At 36.0% G+C, this 7704-nt stretch overlaps 1 long non-coding RNA gene across 1 annotated transcript; it reads right to left on the minus strand.

Annotated features, from left to right (window-relative positions):
- Positions 1–823: 823 nt before the first annotated feature.
- On the minus strand, positions 824–7085 carry LOC121378497. Its single transcript, XR_005958737.1, has 3 exons — positions 6929–7085; positions 4299–4444; positions 824–976 (listed from the first exon to the last, which is right to left on the minus strand). It is a non-coding gene; the product is annotated as an uncharacterized LOC121378497 (long non-coding RNA).
- Between the last annotated feature and the right edge of the window lie 619 nt (positions 7086–7704).

Here is a 7704-nt window from a genome sequence, read left to right on the forward strand (position 1 = left end):
TGTGGTGCCTCCCATAGACATGACTGCACCTACCACAACCTGTCATATACAAATTGCAGGAAGTGGTTGGAATTGGACAAACAACTACATGTACATTGGAGAATAGATCCACCATGGGGATTTCATCCTTTGACCAGAGCTCCTCAGGGGAGCATTCTATTGGCTGCTAGACCCACACTTTAACATAAAAATGCTTATACAAATTGTCCTTGAAATATTTCTGTCCAGTTTTAAGACCAAATTTAAGACAGGGTAGATTGTAGCAAAACACCCTCTTCATAGACATACGAAAATATTGACAGTTGTTAACAGCCGTAATACAATACTTAACAGTGTTGCCCACTTGAACCAGCATTGCCCATATGAGAAAAAAGAAGTTTGTTTTGTTTAACGACACCACTAGAGCACATTGATTTATTGATCATCGGCTATTGGATGTCAAATTTTTTGTAATTTTTAGTGTATAGTCTTAAGAGAGGAAACCTGCTACATTTTTTCCATTTGTAGCAAGGAATATTTTATTTTATATGCACCATCCTACAGACAGAACAGCACATACCACAGCCTTTGATACATCAGTTGTGGTGCACTGACTGAAACAAGATATAGCTCAATAGGCCCACAAACTGGGATCAATCCTAACCCGACCACATATTAGGCAAGTGCTTTACCACTGGGCTACATCCAGCCCCCTTTTAAGATACGAACCCAGTACCTACCCCCCCCCCCCCCCCCAATAAAATGTTTATATTACATTTTCTGACACTTGGAGGTCTAATATATAAGTTAACATAATGGTATAGACAAAATGACTCGAAGGAAATGAGTTTTGGGGGTTTATTTACCAGCACAAAGATTTATACAATTTTCCTATTCAAGCACACAAAATGTTTCAGTCCATTGATTTGTTTGTGGTACTGTGATAACACTGTCCTAGTCACAGATTCTGCCTCTCCATGTACAACATGAAATGTATCTGAAAAACAAAAACAAAATAAACTGAGTAAAATCTGGCTATCTAATTATTGGTCTTGCAAAAGTAAAAGGTGAACAATGACCCCTACCCACCCCAAAAAAAAAGTGATATGTAAAGTTCATATTTGAAATGACATACCCATAAACAATAACAACAAAATAATTTAATTTAATATTTATTAATTTATATTATTGGTCTTGTAAAACGTATCTGAAAAAACAAAGTAAACAGGATGAAATCTGGCCATCTGGTCTTGCAAAAGTAAAAGGTGAATAATGTCCCCTCAGACGCCCCCTTAAAAACTTGTTAAATGTAAAGTTTAACTTAAAGTTACATACACACCTACAACCAAATAATTAAATTTTCTACTTGTATATTTATATTAATTAATGGAACATCTAAAAAAAGTGGAAGTTTGTTTTTGTTTTTGTTTGACAACACCATTAGAACATTGATTTATTAATCATCAGCTAGTGGATGTCAAACATTGGTAATTGTTAAAGTTTACATATATTGTCGTAGAGAAAACCTGCTATATTTTTTCATTAGCAGCAAGGGATCTTTTATATACATTAAAGTTTTTCCCAGACAAGACAAAACCTACCACAGCCTTATATATACATATATATTATTCCTCATAAAAACATATATGTATATATATGTACTAGTCGTGGGGCACTGGTTGGGATGTGAAAAAAAATCCCAATCTGAGAATGTGTCCACTACGTGATTTGATCCTATGATGCAAGCACGTCAGGCGAATGCTCTACCAACTAAGCTAGATTGCTCCCCTTGAAAATCTAAAAAGGCTGACTGACAGGTTAAGGTATGATGTTGCAATGCTACTTTGAATCACATATCCATATCGATAAATGTCTGACTGCTATTTAGATGAAAACATTTTCTATGTAACAGTATGCGTTACAATATTCTCACTCCGAAACCACTGTTTATGTACACATTCACAACATGTTACAATTTTGATATTTCCAAGTTAATTATAATATGAAAATACATGTATAGTATCATAAATCAATATAAAAAATAGTGAAATATGACACTTGAAACTTTCAGAATGCAACTTTAATGCACAGTATATAATACATTAAACTATAGTTTGTTGATTGGTACAAAGTGGCTGATCAGCAATTACACCATGTAAAAAAAAAAACCTGGTATGTTACACCCTTCCACCCCTTCGTATTACAGACTGATCCCATGTAGTAAAATAACACTTGCCGATGCATCATGTAAGGGGGTTCTAGAGAGTAGTGAGTAAAGTTTCTAGAGGAACAGGGTGGAATATATAGTTTTAAAAATTAATTTAAGTGCAGGTGGGGGTGGGTGCATATCTGTCAATCACAGTTTTAACCAATAACTGGGGACCATACAAGAAACATATAAGAATTGTTTCTAATTTTTTAGGAATTTATCGATGTATAAAAGTCACAAATGGTATAAAATCGCATAGCGTAGCAAAGCGATTTTATACTACATTTGTGACTTTTATACATCGATAAATTCCTAAAAAATTAGAAACAATTCTTATAATTACAAACAGTACAAGAAGTGTACCTTAAAACACTCAAAAATAATTTCTTTCGTTCTTACCGTCAGCCATGTTCTGTAAATAAGCGTAGGAATATATGTATACATACTATTGGATGTTTTGGGGTGTTTTTTTAACAGAATAAAAACAAATAAAAAATATATTGTAATTTTTTAAAATTTATAACATGAATATCTCATCCAGTTTCCCTTATTTTTTTAATCGAGAAAACAGGTCACTTCCTTGTTCTATTTTTAAAACGATCACCGAACTGGGTCATTGGGCTTCTCGCCCATCCAGCTAAAAATAGTTCCAATCGATCTTGGTCTTCCGTGATGACGTATTTTTATGAGGCTTATGGAAGGATAACGCTTGGTTTTTTGGTGACGTCAGCCAATCAGAATACAGTAAATCGTATAAATTCGGAAAGTTTGTAATTATACAGTTACAAGCTTTAGTGACAAATGTAAATTATTTTATGAGCGAAATAAATTTGATAATAACAGGCACCTAGTTTATAATTCTACATGTATTTATTTATTTATTAACTCCTCTATAATTCCTATTTAAAAAGATTTTTATTTTTGATATCCATATAGTACAGCACAGTACATATAAATATAGAAACAATGTAAACTCCTTTACACAAACAGGGCCGTACCCTGATCAAGATACTTTCTATAAACAAATGAAACACTATACAAATTAAACCCTGAGATGTGTATGCCATCTTCTGGAGTAAAAAAAAGAAGTGAGATTCTCAGTTCCGAATACATAACTTTGTGGGGTTTTCATGTTCACAGATACACGTAATTTTCAGAAACAAAGTTCTTTGTATTTATTTTGTTAAAAAAAAAAATCTATAATATTGTAGTATTTAAAATAACTTTTTATTAAGAAATTTAACAATGAATTTAACACAGAGGCGTAAATGCAAAGTCTTTAAAATATGGGACATCTTTTTGTGTGATTATCAAATGATGGCGAGTCATTTCAGAGGTAACTCTGCCATTCACCAAATTCACCAACTGCGAATTTTAAAAACAATTGGCGAATTATATTTTAATTTGGCAAACAAATTTTGTGTAATAATTGATATTTTGTTAGAAAACAGCTATAGATTTAGTTTTGATATAATTTGGCGAAATTTTCTGAAACACCCAGAGCTAGACCTGCCCTGCATTTACTTTGTAAATATTGTTTTTAAGTGTCAAATCGTCCAATAGCATTGTACCTTACATCAATGCATGATCCTTTTTCGGTGAGAAATAGATGTTTATTTCCCTGGTTATGAGTGCCCAATGAGGTGATAAATGATACATATGAAAGGAAATGATTTATTTAATGACGCACTCGACACATTTTATTTACGGTTATATGACGTCAGACATATGGTTAAGGACCACACAGATATTGAGAGAGGAAACCCGCTGTTGCCACTTCATGGGCGACTCTTTTCGATTAGCAGCAAGGGATCTTTTATATGCACCATCCCATAGACAGGATAACACATACCACGGCCTCTGATGTACCAGTTGTGCACTGGTTGGAGCGAGAAATAGCGCAATGGGCCCACTGACGGGGGTCGATCCTAAACCGACCGCGCATCAAGCGAGTGCTGTACCACTGGGCTATGCCTCCCCCCCCCCCCCCCGATACATATGATTTTTAATTCATTATACATAGATACATGTATACTGTATGATTCAGAGATCACAAAATTACTTTGTATCAATATTTTTTCTTTTGAAATATATACATGTATACAAATACCTCAATGGATTGTTGACTGTTATTTGGTTTCTTCTGATTTAAACTTGGTGTTGTAATATGGCATGTATTGTAAAACCAGCTTCCAGTCTGTAAAGTACAATAGCGTTCCTACCCAGGTCGCTCCAAAGATCCCAAGCGAAGGAATCCTATAAACAGATAAACAACATTAGCACATGTACACGTAGTGTGAAAAGTAAACTACGTTTGTTCCTCATAAAGACAACTTTACCAAGCCATGGTCCGATACAGGTCGAGCTGGGCGGTATTGAAATTTCAGGTTCAGTACTGCAGGGCTTCTAGAATTTTATAAAAATCCACTAGCCATGGGATCAGTGATTTTAAAAATGTACTAGCCACGATTAAAAATTCACTAGCCCTACTTTAAATAAATACAATTTTACTAATAGTAATAATCAGATGTCAAAATAAACAATGAAGACAAATTGAGAATTTTCAATGCCTGTTTCTTTTGGGAGGGGGACCTTTTTGGATACCAGAGAATGTCTGGATAGATCCCTGAGATATAGGCCTATATGTAGTTATATTATAGAATATTATAGACTTGTACTGTAAGTAATGACTTCAGGGCCCCCAACCCTGACATTACCAAATGGTTTCTGGGGTAATAAAAATTATAAAAAAAAAAAAATCAGATGTCACCTAGAGAGGGAGATAGAACTTAAAAATCCTTAGATTGGGGGTGGAAAGAGGGGGCAGGATATTCATATTTATAAAATATGTAACTGCAACATTTGACAAGGGTTTTTTTCCACTAACCGTCGGGCTAGTTATAGTAGTTATTTACTAGCCGAACACTGAATATCACTAGCCATGGGAGTGGGGCTACCATAATCTAGAAGCCCTGATACTGGTATCTTGGGGGAGATTTACCTTGGTATCGGTACAGTATACAGTACTAATACAATACCAATACCAATATTTTCAGTATACTCGGCTTTACATGCATGCCCGAGTTAAGTCTCATCCGCTAATCTCATGTAATAAAATTCCATACACAAGGCCCTCATCACTCTCTACTATTTGGCTATTTCACATTCTTCAGATATATTGTTAGTGCTTTACTAAATGGCTGATTACATTTTTCAATACCAATTTTTTTTTTTTTTGATACCGATGCTGAGCGGTATGTACAGTATACCACCCAGCTCTAAATATTATGAAGGTGTTAAAAGTTAAAGTTTGTTTTGTTTAACGACACAACTAGAACATATAATTTATTAATCACTGGCTATTGGATGTCAAACATTTGATAATTTAGACTTGTAGTCTCAAGAGGAAATCAACTACATTTTTCCATTAAGAGGCAAGAGATTTTTTTCACTTTTTATGCACTTTTCCATAGACTGGAAAACATAAACCATGGACTTTGATATAGAACAGCTGCGGGGCACTGGTTGGGATGGGAGAAAAACCCAATCAGAGAATGGGCCCACTGAAGAGTTTCGATCACCTCAGGCGAGCACTCTACCGACTGAGCTAGATTCTGCCATAATGTAGAGTCATAATGAGCTTATTAAACGGGGCAGGATGTACAGTTCAGTGTCACAACTAACATGAGATGCGATGTGTTATAGTACAATATGATTCACTGCATGTGCCTCGATTGACATGGATTTTTTTCCAACCATGAATCCCAAATTAAGTACAAACATGTAAGCCTCAAAATATTTGACCTCAAAATCAACAGAATGTTAAGCTGTAATAAGATTAAAATAACTTGAAATGCATTTCTGAATATGTACAAATCTTTACCAGCTATTATTAACATTACTACACTAAAATGACCGTGATGTGCTCAGAACAGACAAAAAGGCTGTTGTGCCCAAATTAGTGATATCTAACGTCCTGGCATACATTATTTATGAGGTCAGGACGAGTTATGCAAAATAAAATGTTTGGTTTTTGTTTAATGACACCACTAGAGCACATTGATTAATAAATCATCGGCTATTGGATGTCAAACATTTGGTAATTTTGACATAGTCTTAGAGAGGAAACCAGCCACGTTTCCATTAGTTGCAAGGGATCTTTTATATGCACCATCCCACAGACAGGATAGCACATACTACGGCTTTTGATATACCAGTTGTGGTGCAGTGGCTGGAACGAAAAATATATAGTTACCTGTAGTGCAATTGTTTCTGCATGGAGTGGGATTTAGCTCAGTCGGACGAGTGCTCGCCTGAGGTGTTTGCATCACAGAATCAAATCATTCTCTGATTAGGTTTTCCTCCCCATCCCAAACAGTGCACTACAACTAATATATCAAGTGGTGTCATTAAACAAAACAAACTTTAAACTTCGATGAACTGTTACCGTGATTCGTACATGCAAATAGTAACAATTAAATATTATATATCATAATATAAAACATGAGGACTGGATGGCAGAGTGTTAAACTATTTGCTACATTTTAAAAAACTTTTTAAATGAAGATAAACTTGTCCGATCCGGCAACGGCTCGACGGGGCCAGAATGAATAGTGGCAACACAAATGACCTTCAAAGCTCCGACGGTACACGTTCAATAGCTATTATTAAAACTAAAGGCCAGTTCATTTACTAATTGACTAATACATTTATGCAGAAGAAATGAAACCCTTATTTTACCAATTCCTGGCCATTTCATAATGTCTTGGACCCAAAAATCGACTTAATGCACCTCCGCTCGGCATTTTGGCAAAAGCAATAATACACCAATACCACACAACGTTGGCGTAACGTCAAACAAAACCAGTTTGGTTTCAACATGTAAAAAGATCAAACCAAATGATAACAAGAATCGTGTCCTGGACAGAGGGAACCGGCCAAGGCCGGTCCCTGTGGCCAGGATAGGCGTGTGCTACAACAGCTTGCTCTGAATGTGCACGTAAATCTCTTTGTCTTGTCTTGTCATAACAAGAATCTGTGCCCAAGACAGGCGTGCGCTACAACAGCTTGCTCTGAATGGGAATGGGAACTGTATTTACGTGCCCATATCCAACTTAGGTTCAGGCACGTCTACCCCGGACTAAACCTCTGACTTCGCCAGTGACCAATTCCGGGGCAGGAGGGGGAGGGTAAGTTTGAGGTGGGCGGAATTTGGAAAAATTTAGCAGAGTTGAGAATAACCATGTCCGGTTAAAATTAAGGCCAAACAAAAAATTTGACTGCTCATCCAAAGTTGAAGGTGATTGGAGCAATTTAGACGGACTGCCAAAAATAAAGGGTGCCAGACTCTTTACAAAATAATAAACATTTTTTTTGAAATGGCGGCCAAAAAAGGTTTAAAGTCTGACTAAGTCCTACTCACGGAGGCAAAGGAGGTTGGTGGTGAGGATGTCGTCACGGAGACCCGATGAAGTTCGTGGCGTCCAGTTGCGGGAGGTACTGCCGGTATGTGGAGG

Source organism: Gigantopelta aegis, chromosome 2, assembly GCF_016097555.1.
Source record: "Gigantopelta aegis isolate Gae_Host chromosome 2, Gae_host_genome, whole genome shotgun sequence".
NCBI lineage: Eukaryota > Metazoa > Mollusca > Gastropoda > Neomphalida > Peltospiridae > Gigantopelta > Gigantopelta aegis.